Here is a 17,509-nt window from a genome sequence, read left to right as displayed (position 1 = left end):
TGCGTTGCCCCGTCGTGAGACGATTTAGTTTTGTCACACTGGCGACCTTCTCTAATTTAATTTTCTTCTGCTCACAAAATTGGTCTACCAGAACCTGTTTATGGGCTTTTTGGATTTTATGAGCAATATGTCACTCGATGGGACTTTTGGGCAAGGACAACGTATTAGCTGACAGGAGAACCATAAATCAGGCACTCGGGAGAAAAAAATTTACTGGATGCAACTAGAAATCCGAATTAATCTTTAGGTTTCGATTTTCAACGAGAATTAGATGATAGGAAATAGACACGTACGAATTCGAATCAGAAATATCAAGGAATGTTATAATTTGAAAAAGTGACAATGAGAAAATTCCTCATGGATTATTAAATGGGCAACTATCACCGAATCTCGACAATTTATCGTCGTTTAAGCCTCTGGAAGGTGTTGGAACATCTTGTTATGTGTCATTAATGGCGGGTCATTCTTAACGAGGCCAGGTAATAGAGTGTCCAAAGAAGCAGGGCCCAACAAACCACAGCGGCATTTTTGAATGGGTCAGTTTTGCATGTTTTCAACATAACTTTTGATTAATTTGATCGATTCGAAATTTGTGTAAATTGAATGTTGCTACGGGTGTGAATGGCTCTAAAATGGTTGTGGTTTTAAAAGACACTCTATACTATGTATTGTATTCCCTTTGTTGGGGTATGAAGAATGTGCCTTCTATATTCACTCTGAAAACTTCTTTCTTCGGTTTTTTAACGTAGATCCCTTTAACGTTAACGATTTTTCGAAATTGTATCGCGTAAGTGACAGACAGATCCAAAATCAGTTTTTATGTCTCTTTAATCTCGAAATTTCTTGGTATTTTTTGTAACTTGCTTATTCTCAGAGATTCTGTGGAGACGACGCAATATGAGCGTTATTAAGAGCATAAAAGAAGCGAAAATTAAATATAAAACAGTTCTTAGAACGAAAGTTGAGCTCGAAATTCACCCCGATGTGTACCTACTACATATTTCTAGGAATTCTTGAAATTGTTTTCTCTTTACTGGAATATTATCGGTTACACGTAATGATATTTTAAAGGCCGAGATGGTAATCTTAAAACTCTTCTTCCGGACTAACTGCTTTCTGCTTCTATTTGCCGAGTTACCTCCGGGTACATCGAGAAAATAAGGAATAAACGTCACCTGTTGGAGTACCTATACGAAGAATGTGACGCTAAATTTTCAAATTTCACCTGAACAAAGTTTATAATAATATATAAAATGTTTAATTGAAAATATTTGAAATTTCGTAAGTTGCTTAGCTCTTATATGGATGAATGTCGATGAGTTGTATCGTAATGGGAAATGGAATAATAAAATAATCTGAAATTTTTTTTTCTGGTGATACGATTTCTGTCAAGTGTTTGTATCCGAAACCATCAGACGGGTTTTGCCTACATCTACCATAAAAATTTCAAATCCTTAGATTTGCAAAGTGATTATGAACAAAGTTGGATACTCGTACAGTATGCTTTGGAGTGTTTTTCTATCACATAAAATTTTCGTTAAAAGCTACTACGAAGGCTCAATCCACCACTGAACACCTTTCCTGAGGTCGTTTTCATGCCCATTCCGAATCATCCGTGAAAATGTTTACACTTCGTAGAAGATCGTTTTATTATTCGTCGAAATTAACGTTTCCAAGTAACGCCTCTTGAATATTCCTCGCCTTTCACTCGTCTCGCAAAAACCGACGACGATTCAATCGATAATGGCAGAAATCATATTCTGCGGTCGACCGCAACGGTCGCGAACCGCTACCGCGCGTTCCTCCGCGAGAAGAAGAAATAAATTCGTTCCCTGAATGGTACAACTTGTAAACTGCCGAGGTAAATTATTCGAAGAATGCCTGCCTTTATCCGCCGTGCGACATGGTGGCTGGTTTCCTCGTGATTAAGTGTGACCACCTTTGCTAATGAGTAACAACTACATAACTCGACGATTTTTCGCCTCGCGGTTGCACCACTGACACATGCAGAGAAGATCGCGCGCGGTAGCACGCTATCTTTTACCGCGGATTCTGTCAATAATTAAGCCTATTACTTTTTTTTAACGAGATGCGTTTCCGCGACTCGCACGCGAGAAACGGTTCGGTTGAAAATCTGTTCCATTTCCATCAGAGCACATTTTTTTTAAGTTTGTCCTTTTGACACCTAGTTGGTGCCCTGATGGGACAATTGCAACGTGTCTACAGAAGGAGGAATTGTTATACAGCTGGTTACTAATGCGTTGCCATTGAAAGTCAATGGAAAGAATGGTTTGGACAAGAAACTCGAAGGTTTAAGGACGTAACCTCCTTGAAACCTTTCCAGATGATGGAGTTCATTGCAAATCTGGAACTGCAAGGTTGTAGATGGCGCAGTGATGGGCACAAAGTTCGCTATACACTGTTACCCCTTTATATTGGGTGTACAAGATGGTTTGGTCTGTTTTTTATTAACAAAAAAGGTGCTGCATGCGTCTGAGCAACCATCAGTAATCAGAATTTAAGCTTTTCTTACGTCTAAGTGTTCAGTTCATGAGGCACTCAGGAGGCACTCAATTGCCTTGCTTCTGAAGGATGTTTCTTGAGTCAGCCCACGTGATGATGCTATAGCATCCTTTTTGCGTTTGACTCTTCATCGAGTAATGCCACCAATACCTTGTCTTCTAGCTTATTTTGGCTGTCCAGAGAAAGGCTTGTCTTCAACGCTCAAATCAGAATCCATGTAACGTCTAAAAAATTCCACGCTTGATTTATCAGTTGAAGCATTGAGTAATGAACTTCCAGGAGCATTAGAGGTATTTCAGCTGCACTGTTCGTCCAATCGAAGCAGCAAACCAAAATCGGAATCAATTATTCCCTTTTCGAATGCCCCGAGTCCAAATGGCAATCTCGGCTGGCGTGGGTGTCCATGTACACGGTCCACCAAGCAAGCGTGGTTCCCCGTCAACGAAAAGGGGGCAGCCAGCGGTCACCTGGTACTTCGGAAACGGAAACGCGTCGTCTCTCTACGCGTATTTCCACGTCGCATGGGAATCCGACCGCGATCGTTATCAATCATATCGCGATACCTCATCAAACTATAAATCACGACTGTAATGTATTATTATTATTAATTAAGGGAGGTCGAAACTGTCTCCTTTGACTGACCGGTTGATCGAGTAGCTGCGTTATCTTGGGGAAATAGGAGTAGTATTGTGAGGGATGATTATGTTGCGCGCTAAATGTTTGGTTGTAATTCATACTGTAACATTAGGGATTTGATGAACTGCTAATTAGGCTGCATGACAATCTTCGGTGTGACACCTTGTTACGTGCGATATAAATCAAACTTCCAAGTGACGATTGAGGCTCAAGCTGCATTCATAACACAACGAAAGTAGACACGGCCGATGTTGAAACTCGTACTTTTCAGCCTTCACTGCATTTACCGAAATGCACTTCGTAAAGTAAATCGAAACTCATTTGTCGATCCCTATCTTACGACCCATATGAACTTGGGGGGTGAAATCATCTTTAATATTACTTTCGCGTGTTAAGCATTAAATTGTCGACTTGTTCATGACCGTTTCAATCAAAAAGCTATTCATTACACAAATCCGCGTTTGTCAGTTATAGTCCTTCAGGTACGGTTGAAGTAACATTAAAATTTGCATGTTTAAATTAAAATGTAACCCTGAATTTTGCATGTTTTCTCTCTATCGTTTGATACTATGCCACTAGCTAATTATCTTCGTATAAAATTTTATGTAGCTATCACCAGTATGGGATTTTTATCTGTTTTCAAAATGTACATGACTGCAACCTAAAAATTTCATTGAGAGTTGAATTTTTCCATTTCCTCTTCGGTGAAAATAATCAATTCGACGTTTTCCGAGATAAACACCGAAAAGAAAGATAGTTTTGCACTGTCATCGATATTTTCCGACCGACCATAATTACCCCCGACTGGTAATTCCGTTTTCGGCGATTCTGAACAATGATCGGCCACCGTCCTATCGAATATCTAACCGAAATTATTGCTATTATTACCTGGGTGTCGTGTTACGAACGTGCCATCCGATACCCCTAAACGGCTCTGCGCCCGTTCGTATCCGAGCTGGATCCGATCCTGTTCTCTACATGCGGGCGTGTAACTCCAGCCACCGCAACAAGCTCTGGTTACGTCCGAGATGTTGTACCGGTGCCGTACCCCAGGATATTGTGTGTAAAGCGATACTGCTGGATATGGCTCTGCCTGTCCACCGGTGATATGCTCAAGTAAATTTCAACGTTGCACTGATGCTGGAATATGAAAGAGTCTCTTGAAATTTCACATTATCAACTAAAACTACTCGATTTTTGGTTTAATACGGTCCAACTGATAATTTGCAAAGAAGAATCACTCAGCCCACTATGGTTCTGCATGGCTCTGAATCCCTTGTTTCATAGATTGAATTCTACTAACTAACGTTTTGCCATCAAGAGCCACACAAGAACTGCGATGAAGCTGAATCATCTCCTTTGTATGTAAGATATTGAAGAAGAATTCTACGAAGATATCATAATGATGCCTGGACTGGAAAAAAGTCTAACTAGTCTAACCAGCAAGAATCTGATCAAAGGGATCAATACTTAAGCTTACTCAGCACTGAGCTACTCATTCAGTATCATCTCTTGGACCACTATCGATTTAGCAGCCCTATAAACGTCACCCTTAATGCTCAATAGAACAGAGCTGCTGGGACATCTTAGGAAGCCTCAAGGAAACTATGAAAAAGATGATTCTGTGGGAGTGTCTTGGCAATTTTCAAGCAGATCCTTAGATTTTAAGGCATCAAGTGTGCAATTAATGCAGAGCAATGGCCGCTTTTGTCGCTGCATATAAACTCCGGCGACGAAGAATATCAGCCAGAAGACCAAAAACTAATTAGCGGCCGTTCCCAGGGAGCATCTTCTCATATACGCGCGTATGATTTATTCAGTTCATGCTGAGATGCTGCTGCTACTTGGTTTTTTAATTCATGACCCGGTTGCAACGGTATCCCGAGATAAATGACTCGAAGACGCTGTGTCGTTGGTTATCTTTAGCATCTACGTCTGCCGTGCAGCCCCTAATTAATTTCACATTATTTTATGAATTCGAACCTTCGCGAGGTATTCCAACTGAGACAAGTTGAAAAAATGGAGAGTAAGTAAGTACGGAAATCTCCCGGCATCGGTACCTACCTGAATTTTTCTCATTAATCGGGGGGATCTTTCTTGGGACCGGAGAATTTAGTTTTTTTTAATGTGCGAGTGGTCTGGGTACTCCAAGTTATGGGGAGAGCTACTGTAAATAATCATGAAAGTATGAGAATGTTTTTTTTCGACTGTTATGAAAAACTATTCTCTTTTAACTGTTTGTGATCAATTTTTGTAATTTTTCATATGATTGCCATATACAAAATGATTATGGTAGAATTCGACACATAATTCTTACTTGTATTTTTCATACGAACATCCTATAATATAGTAGGTTCTAGTTTTTTGGTATTTTGATAAATTTAACCGTGATTTTTAATCAAATTTCAAATTTGAACTAGCTCACGAGCGTCCTTGCCCTTATTCGCGATCAGACACGAAGTGACTGTCCGGAAACAGGATGCAATAATTTGTCACGCTCCAAAGTCGCTTTATATTTCCTGTTGTTTTGGTCAAACAAACAAAAAAAATTGAATGGAGAGATTTACACCTGAAAACTCACGATTCTTATGAATATTGATTTATGTGATTTCTACCAATAAACCTTCAGGAGATGAGATTAAAAAAATACTTCTTCTTCGTTCTAAAATTTGCCGATTTTACTATAGATGGAAATTGTGGTTCAAAGAATGATTAGAAGAAAAAATTCAATGCAGATACTTGCGACCAGTTTCTTTATCAAATTGCAAGTCCTTTTAATTCTAAAGCTTCCTATAGACATACTCCCCTATTCTTTCTCGATAGAATATGGTCCTTGTTGTTATAGTGGGTTGATGGTGATTGGCTGATTCGATTTAGACCGTAGCATTTGTTGATTTTATATCAATATATCTGAATTAATTTCGTTTCTTATTTACCTGCCCTTAATTATGGAGACGTTATCCATTTTATAATTATGTCATTCATCGGTAGATTGTACCTTGGTTCTAATACCTGTTATACTCTGAGAGAGTTTCTAAGAAAGTATCGTTTTACTAAACCGAGATGGATTGCCAGCGACCGGTTCCTCCTAGTGCTGTGAAATTAGTGCCCCAATCTCAGGAAGGAAGTCGGCAATTAACATGATCGGTAAGAATAATGTATTAAATTACGTAAGATTTGATTTCATGGATTTGTGGTACAGGCATAGGTATAAGTGGGCCAAGCTTCGAAGACGTTCAATCTCCATTTTAAAATGGGTGGTAGATGGTAGGTACCCACTTGAGTACTCAAATTGATCGGTATTATTTTTGAAGGGACTAAGTATTCGGAAAATTTGAGGTATATATCTTCAGTAGAGGAAGCATACTATAAATAATTATCATTCACAATGAGTGGGTAGCGTCAAAGAGTAGGTACTCATAAATTATCGGATATGGTTATTTTTATTACAAGTAGGTACTCGAAGTCAGTGAGAGAACCTATCCTTACCAAGTACTCTAATACTATTTTGAGCATGATTCATTCAAGTAAGTACTGCCCATCTCTATTTCGATGTTACCTAATAAAATAAACTTCGTTTTTTTTTTGGTTTTTGGAAAGTAGGTATAAAATTTCTATGTTATATTCAAAAACAATGTCTTTACAAGGTTTTGCTTTTGAATATTTTTTACTTTTTGTAAGATTTATAAGTGAGAAGTGAAATATGAGGGATGAAAATTTAAAATAGTGGAGCAATACGTGATTTTTCAACCCTGATTCCATACACACGGATTTCCCACAGAGCGGAAAAAATATTATAATAATTATCTGCCCTTCGTATCCACGTGAAAACAAGAAGACCGACAAAAAAAACTGACCGTCGTCGCATTTCCGATTTCAGCTTTCCTGGGAAAATCATGACCGGTCAAGGTAGAGCGACGACAAGAGGGTGTGCAATAGCTGTGCAAGGGGTGATTTAATACGAACCCGTCTGTGTGGACGTATGTGATTTTTACCGTGGGAATACGCGGTGTCGCATGTTTCGTCGTCGCCACCTGTGTTTACGTGGTTATATCAGTGCAGGAAACATCGTGCGGTACAGATTTGGCGTGCATGTGAAAATATGAAACGTATAAATTGTTTTACACAACTAGGGGGTCGCGTGGTACAATTTTCGTTGCGCACCTTGTAATTACCGGGCCCGAAACGGTGGTTGGGCTGTGGGAAACAAATGAAACGATCATTTCGTTTTTCGGTCAGTGGCGTGGAAAGACGTCTATCGAATCTAGTCGATGTAACTTACTTATTCATGGATTTATCCCGAATTCTTTTATTGGAGGTACTTTTTCAGGAAAAGATGGGGTCACTCAAAAATTTATCCAAATCAGAGGGTTGAATTTAAATCGATGAAATTTCGAGGTTCATCGATAGCAGAATGGCTATTTTCGAATATGTATCATTTTTAGATCTACGATGATTTTTCTGGGAGATATGAGTGCGTGTCGACCATTGACCTAAAAAAGTTTAGAGTCACTCAAAAATTCGTCAAAATCAAACGGGTCCACTGAGGTTCATGAAAATTTCAAAGGATATTCTCAAATTGTCTATCTAACCAGGAAAAAATCGAGGGTTCTCTGCGAAAACTAGTTTCTGCATAGGGATGTCGAAAACTTGGTCTTTTGAAAAACTTCAATAAGGTAGGTGATAATGTTGATAGTAATTCTTAGGAAATTCATTCCAAATTAATTGATTTCGTTAATCTGCGATTCGGGACACATCAATCATTGAATATTTTTGAAGGGAATGAAGTAATTACCACCAGGGGGAAATTTTCGATCAAATCAAACGCTTTCAAATGACAAAATTCTCGAAATATGTACTTTCACAGTCATGCTCGAACAAATAGACAAACACACTTCCGTAATAGACAATAAACTTAGCTTCAAGGCACACATAAAATCCCAAAAGACAGCAGCAATCACTAGAGCCGGACACTTCAGATCGCTTACATACAAAAATTTGGGCATCAATGTGAAAACGGCTATTACGATATATAAAATGATATGCAGGTCCCTTCTAGTGTATGGACATACAATCTTTCAGAACACTTCTGAAACTACTCTCAAAAATCTCGAAATGGCTGAAAGAACTTTCTTGAGAAAAATTACTAAGATCAGACACCCTAACAATCCGTTACACAATCCACCAAATCAACTTTTGTATGAAGCAACAGAAATAGAGCCTATATTGTCAAGATTGCGGGAACAGAGCAAAAAATTCATCAAGGGGATTACTAATAAGACTATAATAACACCACTACTGCACCAATATGACACAGAGAGCCCACCAAAGGCCAAACTACCAGCACTACCAATTTATGAACATCTGATATCATTGGAATAACTTTTTTTCTTTTTTTTTTTGTTATACAATGGATACAAATAATAAATTATAAATGTAATTGGCAGGAAGACTTCGGTCGATAGCCATTTGATGATTTTTTATTATCAATAAAGTTAATTTCTCTCTCTCTCACTTCCGTAACACTTTCATGAAATTATAGATGGAGCTCGCCCAAATGGGCTCTCATTTTTATCCAATTATTATGCAGATGCTTCTTGTGCTGAAGGAACCCTGACAATTTCCCCGTAAAATTGTTCGAAGGAAACCCGAAAACATCTAATTCATGTGGTCTAATTCTCCGTACGAAAAACCACCCGAATAAAAGGGACGACGCGAAAACTTTCGAATCCATTAAAACAAATTAGAACGCCTCATCCTCGTACGACAAATAACGATTTATCAAGCGATCGAAGTAATCTTTTTCCCTGCCGTATACGCGTTTCAGTCGCGGATCGATCGTAGTAGGCACACATAGCCGAAAGCCAGAACTTACAAAGTAAATTGACTTGATTTAACAAGGTGACAGGGTGGAAATTGAATCGAACACTGAAACGAACAGGTGGCGGGTTAATATATCTACGCCACGTTCTCGCGTTATCATCGAGTCATTAGATTATATGTCTGACGCTATTTTACGCTTTATTTAACACACCCTCGGGTGTATACGCGCCGATCGCGACGGATTCTTCGGGAAATGGTGGAAGGATTCGCCAGGTGCGAAGATTTCGAAAGGGGTCTCTATTGTGCCACGTTTGAGGAGGAAACAGGGACGCGCTTATCGGCCGTGTACCTCGAATTTCGCGGAAACTTCGCCACTGTTTCGTCGGATTGGAAATGGAAAGGGGTGAGATAGTCGGCTCTGCTGAATGGCGGTTTTGGTTCTTTGTTTTCGGTAATGAATGTTTGGGATCCTACACGAAAACAAAATATCATAACTCACTATGATATGACAGTGGTACGAAAGCGCTGAAGTGCCACATAAAAAAAAAATAATTCCAAATGTACAATTCTGACTTGCAAGTCGGAATTCTGAGATACAACTCAAAATTCCGACATGGAAGTCGGAATTCTGAGATACAAGTGGGAATTCCGAATTTCAAGTCAGAATTCTGAGTTACAAGTCGGAATTCTGAGATACGAGTCGGAATTCTGAGATACGAGTCGGAATTCTGAGATACGAGTCGGAATTCTGAGATACAAGTCGGAATTCCGACTTCTAAGTCAGAATTTTGAGATGCAAGGCAGGAGGAGGGCTAAAACAGGTCTAATGACTTTTGTTTTCTCGCATTTGATCCGTGAAGGTGTTTTTGGGTTCTTGGTGGACTTTTGGATGAATGAAATGATATTCTATTTTTCTCTTCGGTTGCAGCATAGTTGAGCTGTCCCAAAGCTTCGTGCTCAACTTGTGAAAGAACTTGGAGTATTTTTGTACTCCCGAGAATTATGCTCCTGGGAACTTTTCAAAACCTTTCTCAGTGCTTAGTGATTCAAGCACTTTATCGAAATTTCTACATCCAGTTTCATAATCAAGTTCAAAGTCATTTTAAGTTTGGTTTAGTGTCAGTTTCGGTAGGGTTAAAAAAAAGCTTTAAAATTGAAAGGGCTTTAAGATTGATTATGAAACTGGCTGTTAGTCCTTAGTAACCCCTATAAAGTGCCCGCATTTTGCTCACATGATTCAAAACAATCGAATGCAACAAAGCAAATGTCTCAGAATTTCGACTTGTGTCTCAGAATTCCGACTTGTAACTCAGAATTCTGACTTGCAATTCGGAATTCCCACTTGTAACTCAGAATTCTGACTTAGCAAGTCGGAATTATACATTTGGATTTTTTTTTGTGTGGCCCTTCAGCGCTTTCGTACGATGGACAGTTAAACCTCCAGGATTTTCCTTTATAAAATTTGACAGAAATCTAGTAGAACATTCCATATTTTGAAATATTGACGCCAGAATATTGAAAGTCGAAGAACCTATGCATTGCCAGATTAATAACTTTACATATACGTCAAGAAGTTTTGGAATTTCGAATTTTTTGTTCACCGAACTTCGGTGAGGCTATCGTGTTGCCCGAGCATAACGAAATTTCTCTCTACCGATCCCATTTTTGCCGTATCAACTAATTGATTTTCGCTCCTCTGTGAACGAACATCAGACAGGGAAATCAATAAAGGAGAAAATTCATTCCCTAATACACTTTTTAGGGCCATTAGGATCGCGTGTATTGAGCAATCAGGAAAACAGATGTATCTGGTCAGGAACCTTTGATAGTTTATCTTCTTCCCCTACCTGTTTAAGAGCTTGCACAACGTCATGTTTACTGTGTTTTAATGGAATAAAACATGTTATTCGGGCAGGGGCGAATGGTCCTCTCATGGTTCGTTGATTCCTCACACTATCGGTGTAAGCTTTTTGGAGTAGGACTTATCAGCCGAACATCTATAGCTGAACTAGGAGAAGTTTCACTGGGAAAAACTAGATCTTCTTATTTTAGTTCGTTGCCATTTTTTTCTCTCGTTGAATCACACAAAATAATATCCATTAGAGAACACTCCAAAATTGAAGCAAATCAAAAATGATGAATATATCATTCCCACTTTATCTGATGCTCGCTGTCTCATGATGCAACCATCTCATACTCGTTGGGATCAATATCCTTCCTTACTTATTGAATAATTTACTTTATCCTCAGTTTGTGATAACCGAAAATTTCCAGTTCTTCTCTGATATTTTTTTCTATAGCCTCAGGCTTGATGGATAGCTCACATCGATCTCGCAATGAATCGATAGTAACAGATACAACGTTTTGAAATAGGTTACGGCTAGTTTCTCTCATCGTCTATAACATATTGAGAGATATTTATTTACCGGGCAAAAACAGCCAAGATTTTTTCGACCGTAATTACAAGTAATTTCGTCCAATTTATTGGTAATCTTCTGAAAATGCCGCGCCATCCGAGGCGAGATTACACTTTCGACTATTTTCATCGATGGTACCTACCTAACTCAGAATCATAATTGAATTTTATTAGAAACGATTTGTTTCAGGAACTCACCTAGTCATTGTTTTAAACAATCTAACATTCCGACGTTGAATGATCGGATTTTACTGACCTGATGGTGAGTAGGTACCTACGTTTTTTTCATGAGAACTTTTCGTCAATTCCGCAGAAAATTGGTAATCTTCCGCATTTTTTCATTGCCCAATGGAAGTGATTAGATTGAGTGTGTTGCGTAAAGCCGTCGGTATCATTATGATGATATATTATCTTCAATTTTGAAAATTAGTCTTCGATTCTTTAATTGGAATAAGTCTTATTCCTCACTCGGAATTTATCTTAGTGATATTTGCACATAGGTCAAGATTGCAGAAAAAAATCGTCAATTATTGCAAAATAAGACGACCATTAGAATATAAAGGTTATATGTATATGATACAAAATCTAGGAAAGTTTCTCTGTACAACATATACTAAATCCCTTTCAGCGTATTAACCCTCCAGAAACTCAATCGCAAAGGACAACAACATTTCCGACAGCGGCGGAGAGCGTAATCGAATTCAAAGTCACACACAACTCACTCGAAATGCAATTTAATAATGTCAAATCTAATATTGTCGGGTCAGGTTGCGTACAAACAGTGGACGCTTAATTTCTCCGAGTAATTGCTCGTGTACATATGTCGAGGGGTCGAGGAAAAAGGGGTGGATAAGAAAATTAGAGCTGGAACGAGGAAAGAATTAACCTGATTGCTTGCGACTTCATCAGGACGAGATTTTAATTGCCTTCTTTTCGAGGAATTCCAGCGGGGCGAAGACTGATGGAAATCACGAACGATTTTCGAAAAAATCGATGGTTGAAAGAGGGATCCTGATTTAGGGTGGAATTTCGACCTTAAAACAATTTGAAAGGATCAAGCTATGGAAATAATGATCGAAAGCTCATAAAGTCATTCGGGACAACTGTACGCACTTTTGCCTTTCAAGCCATTCCCTGTTTCAAATGTTGAAGCTAGGAAAATTAAAACATATTCATAAGATAGAGAATTTTCAATCTTTAAAAAAACATCAGAAAGCAAACAAACAAAAACGTTTTCTTTCCGCAAAAAGAAATTTAATGGTGAAAGTCGGAGTGCGTTCACATGCCCCGTATTGCGGGTAAGTGTGCGCACCCTCACGGGGTAAGTGAACGCAGTGCTTAGTGAACCACACAATCAAAACAAATTACAAAATAATGTCATCAAAATGTTACAATATTAGAGAAATGCTGTTTATTGTCAATACAGAAGCGCCTTTTTACAAGCACTGCATTATTGTTCGTGCCACCATTCCTGGTGAACACAACACTTGATACACTCCCCTGTTGATGGCTCTTCATATTTTTCAGATCAAATAGGACAATATTGATCGAGTCTTAACCAAGAAAATCAACAATGTCATAATTTATTCCTCACTGAACTAATGCCCATATAATGAATCTATGCGCACACTTACCCGCGCACGCTTTCCCCAGTAAGCCAAAATTTGAATTGACGTTCTTATAGAGTTGAGCAGCTAAGAGAACCTTCAATTTTTTATTATATATTTAAATTAATATGCGCATAATCCAATAAAATATTGTTTTGCACTGTCGGACTCGGAACTTCGACCTGGCAGAATTTGCAGAGATGCTAAAGATGAACAAGAAAACTAGTGAATTTGATTGATTGCAAATAAAAAGTTAACGAAACGTCGCACGGCGCACTCCTATGAAAAACTAATTAGGCGATTCTGCGCCCTTGCTTCACCCAAATACACCCCTCTTTCATACATTGCTCTTTTCTGGATGTTGAAGGGTTTGGAAATTCGTAGTACCACCTTTGGTTAGCAGTGTTCGTTTTTTATGAAGGTTTATCATATCTAAGTCGAAAAATTGTATTGAATTCCCATCCCAAAAGTTTTGATCGTGTACATCATATAAATGAATCATTTTGTGTAGAGAAATAAACTCTCTATATCATACTGAAATATCGCCAAAAAAATTGGAGGACCAGTCTATTTTATGTATGTAATGGCACCAAATATTCGTACCAAGTTCAAACGATTCATATGGGGATAACTACGGGGTTGATCGGTCTGTTTGTCCTCTCAAAAAATGAAGACAAAGGTTTTTCACGATCGATAATCGGAAATGTCGACAATCCGACGCTACCGTTCGTGGAAAAGAACTGCGAAAATGGTCGGCAGAGAGAAGGTGCATAATGTACGTCCGATAAGCCGCGATAAACGGCAGAAATGAAATCAGCAATGCAACATTCCCGATGTCGGACGAACGCGCATACCTTCCGTATCGGACCTGGAATAATTGTGGCGTGTTTTCGACGATACGTCCATAGTAATTTTTTCTTGATAAAATTATCGACCGTGCTTCCTATTCCTGTTTCCATTTAAATGAGGTATGAATGAATCGGCTATCACGTTTTATCTGAACGTTGTGTTGCCGATTTCGCCGACTGTGGCGAAACACCCAACGGGGGGGCCTCTTCTGGTGACACCTATTCTTTCCGTATCTCGGCAAAAATGCACGCGGCCTTACGCACGCATTGTTAACCAGATATTTTCTCAATGGATTTCTAGCTCAATGGAGGCTGTAACTTTTTCTGTTGTTGTTCTGATGCGATAACTTCTCGCACCTTCGTCTTGATGGATAATTTATGTATACGCGACTAGCGAAGTGCTTGATTAGGAAATTCAATACTACAATTTATTCTAGCAGTCGGTTGGCCATGAAATAATTTTCTCAAGTTTTTGTAACAAGAACGAAGTTAGGTTGGCACTCATGAAATGTCGTTAATGTCATAACGCCGTTGCCACAACTAATATCAATTTTTATTACAAAAATGCCGAAAGTGATTGAAAAAAAGAGACAGGGTTTCAGGAAGTGCTATTTAGAATTCAGGTCCGCTCATTCAAATAGTTATACCCTGATATTCTAAAATCCACAATACGTCAGACGGTAGCGAACATATTCAATGTAAGAGAATTTATATAATGATTCATCTGGATATAAACGACATATATTTCAGCTGGATATTTCCACAATCAGAAAGATTGTGAATGAAGAGGATGACAAAGAATTTCCTTCTATTGGAAGACCCAAAAAAGTGGTGGCATTTGAGAAATTTATGTTTGAGTGAAACAATGCTAAAAGTTCACTACAGGATTTTCGATAAATGTCATCGGAGAATAAGTTCCCTAAAATGGATTTTTCTATTTTTCATTTGACTTGTCCTATACCATGTGAATGTCTTGAGGTACTAATAAATACCTAATTATTATTATTACATCAATGTATTAAGATGAATAGCCACAAATACGCGCAAGTTGCCCTGTTACTTGTTTATTCAAGTGAAATTTTTGTTCAACGGTGAAGTTGCATCTTAACTTGAAACTTCCTTCGATTCCTTCTACTTATATTGATGCAAGATGATTTTTGTTGAAGAATTTAACATTCTTGTAATTATCTGTTAATTTCTTCGGAAGATACCTATTCCCAACCACTGGATCATATGCATTTCATCTTCGGGTTAATATTTTTGAAATCTACAAATGATGTAAGCCAAAGAAGATAACGAACATTAACTCTCCTCAAGCTATTGCATATTATGATATTATACTGAATTCTTGTATTTTCCATGCAAATAACTGGATTTGGTATGCCTTCAAACATTTTGTATAAACTTCAATTATGTTCGTCACATCTTTGCCGAAGAGATTCGACATTGTGATAAAATACGTAATAACAGAAACTTTTACGTAGAACGGGCAACATACCGTTGATTTAAAACCCAAAAATGTTGTGACAAGCTTCATAACCTCACATTTTCATACTATACAGAGTGAAATGTGTCAAATTTCCATGGCCAACCGACTGCTAAAATAAAATTGAATGAAGTATACGTATTGTTCGACGAGTACGGAATGACACTCGTTTCCTACCTATCCAAATTTCAAGTGTTTTAGTGGATGAAAAAATTAATCCAGATCGGAGAGTCTAATACTCTAAAATGAAATTTCGGTATGACCCAGGCAGTACCTTTATGGGAACCCGCCGATATTTTTCGCAAACCGTTAATCCCCAATTTCTCCCTCGTTATTTTTAATTAGACGAAAAAGATTACCTTTCGACGTGTTTTTCGAAAAAAGGGAACATAATCCCACCCGCTTATCTGAAATAAGTCGGCAGAAATAATCCTCACACAACCAGGAAGGCCAAGATTTGACGTGTTCCCGTCCTTCTTATTCCTCTTCCATTTCACTCGCACCGCCATCTAGTCTGGCATCGGAATTGAAAAATTCTTCGGGGTATTTCTGGGAATTTCGATTTAAAATGTAAGTTTTACGACACACTTGCAACTGTTGAAGACATTTTATGATCTACCTGAACTGGTCGCAGAGCGACGGGGGGGGGGGGGGGTAGGAGGGTGGTTGGTACGGGATTTAGAAATGCCTAATGTCGAAGGACCGTTTGGCCATTACGATGATTTTTTGCCCTAAATCTCCGCAGGTGATTTATGACGTTCTATTCCCACGTGTGCGAAGAAATTTCGGGTATACTTGGGCTCTCGAAATTTTATATTCCAGCATTATGGTTTCGAGTAGTGTGATTATGGTTGGACAATGTGGTTGAGGTGTAAGGTACAAAAATACCTGCAATGAAGCAAAGAGACGAGATACTTGAAAAAAAGTAGAATACAAGAGTGAAACGAATGGTTATCAGTTTTTATATTAGAGTCATTCGGGGTAACTGAGCGCAGTGGGTAAGTGTGCGCAGTGCGTAAATCTCGACTATGCAATGTATGTAAAAGGGGTTCATTTGGGTGAAGCAAGGGCGCAGAATCGCCATATTAGTTTTTCATAGGATTGCGCCGTGCCATGTTCCTTTAACTTTTTATTTGCAATCAATCAAATTCACTAGTTTTCTTGTTAATTTTTAGCATCTCTGTATATTCTGCCAGGTCCAAGTTCCGAGTCTCTCAGTGTTAAAGAATATTTTATTCGATCATGGGCATATTATTCTAAATATATAATAAAAAATTTTAGGTTCTCTTAGCTGCTCAACTCTATAAGAACGTCAATTCAAATTTTGGCTTACTGGGGAAAGTGTGCGCGGGTAAGTGTGCGCATAGATTCATTATATGGGCATTTGTTTAGTGAGGAATAAATTATGACATTGTTGATTTTCTTGGTTGAGACTCGATCAATATTGTCCTATTTGTTCAGAAAAATATGAAGAGCCACCAATAGGGGAATGTATCAAGTGTAGTGTTCACCAAGAATTGTGGCACGAACAATAATGCACTGCTTGAAAAAAGGCGCTTCTGTATTGACAATAAACAGCATTTCTCTAATATTGTAATATTTTGATGACATTATTTTGTAATTTGTTTTGAATGGGTGGTTCACTAAGCACTGCGTTCACTTACCCCGTGAGGGTGCGCGCACTTACCCGCAATACGGGGCATGTGAACGCACTCCGACTTTCTCTATTAAATTCTTTTTTGCGAAAAGAAAACGTTTTGTTTGTTTGCATTTTGATGTTTTCTTATAGATTAGAAAATTCTCTATCTTATGAATATGTTTAAATTTTCCTAGCTTCAACATTTGAAACAGGGTATGGCTTGAAAGGCAAAAGTGCGCACAGTTGTCCCGAATGACTTTATCATCGTTTTATTCTTCTCTTTTATTGTAAAGAAAGGGAAAACAAGAAACTGTCTTGTTTCGCGAGATATTTTTACCTAAATTAGCCTATGCGTCCACAAGCTGTTTGTTTTATGAAATCTCAATTATACAGCTCCTCTCTCGAAGCGATAGAAAGTTTCGGCCGAATCGCTCTTCACAAATGACGAATCACCTTAATTATCGACCAGGTGCCGAAATATTAACTCGTTTTTTTTTCCCCTGGGTCGTTTTTCATTTCGGAACAAACGGT

General features: G+C 38.4%; 1 protein-coding gene and 1 long non-coding RNA gene across 2 annotated transcripts in view; one reads left to right on the top strand and one right to left on the bottom strand.

The window, feature by feature from the left end:
* LOC123311944 overlaps positions 1–17,509 on the bottom strand; it is a 114,700-nt gene that overhangs the window by 60,747 nt on the left and 36,444 nt on the right. Inside the window, exon 2 of the long non-coding RNA XR_006537560.1 lies at positions 4,048–4,299. This is a non-coding gene — a long non-coding RNA (uncharacterized LOC123311944). The remainder of the gene's footprint in view (positions 1–4,047; positions 4,300–17,509) is intronic.
* The window catches only part of LOC123311943 (transcription factor Sox-2-like), a 78,002-nt gene that overhangs the window by 25,589 nt on the left and 34,904 nt on the right, over positions 1–17,509 (top strand). The window lies entirely within an intron of this gene.

Source organism: Coccinella septempunctata, chromosome 4 (genome assembly GCF_907165205.1).
Source record: "Coccinella septempunctata chromosome 4, icCocSept1.1, whole genome shotgun sequence".
Taxonomy (NCBI): domain Eukaryota; kingdom Metazoa; phylum Arthropoda; class Insecta; order Coleoptera; family Coccinellidae; genus Coccinella; species Coccinella septempunctata.
The sequence above is the reverse complement of the archived record's forward strand: the minus strand, read 5'-3'. Positions and strand labels throughout refer to the sequence as shown.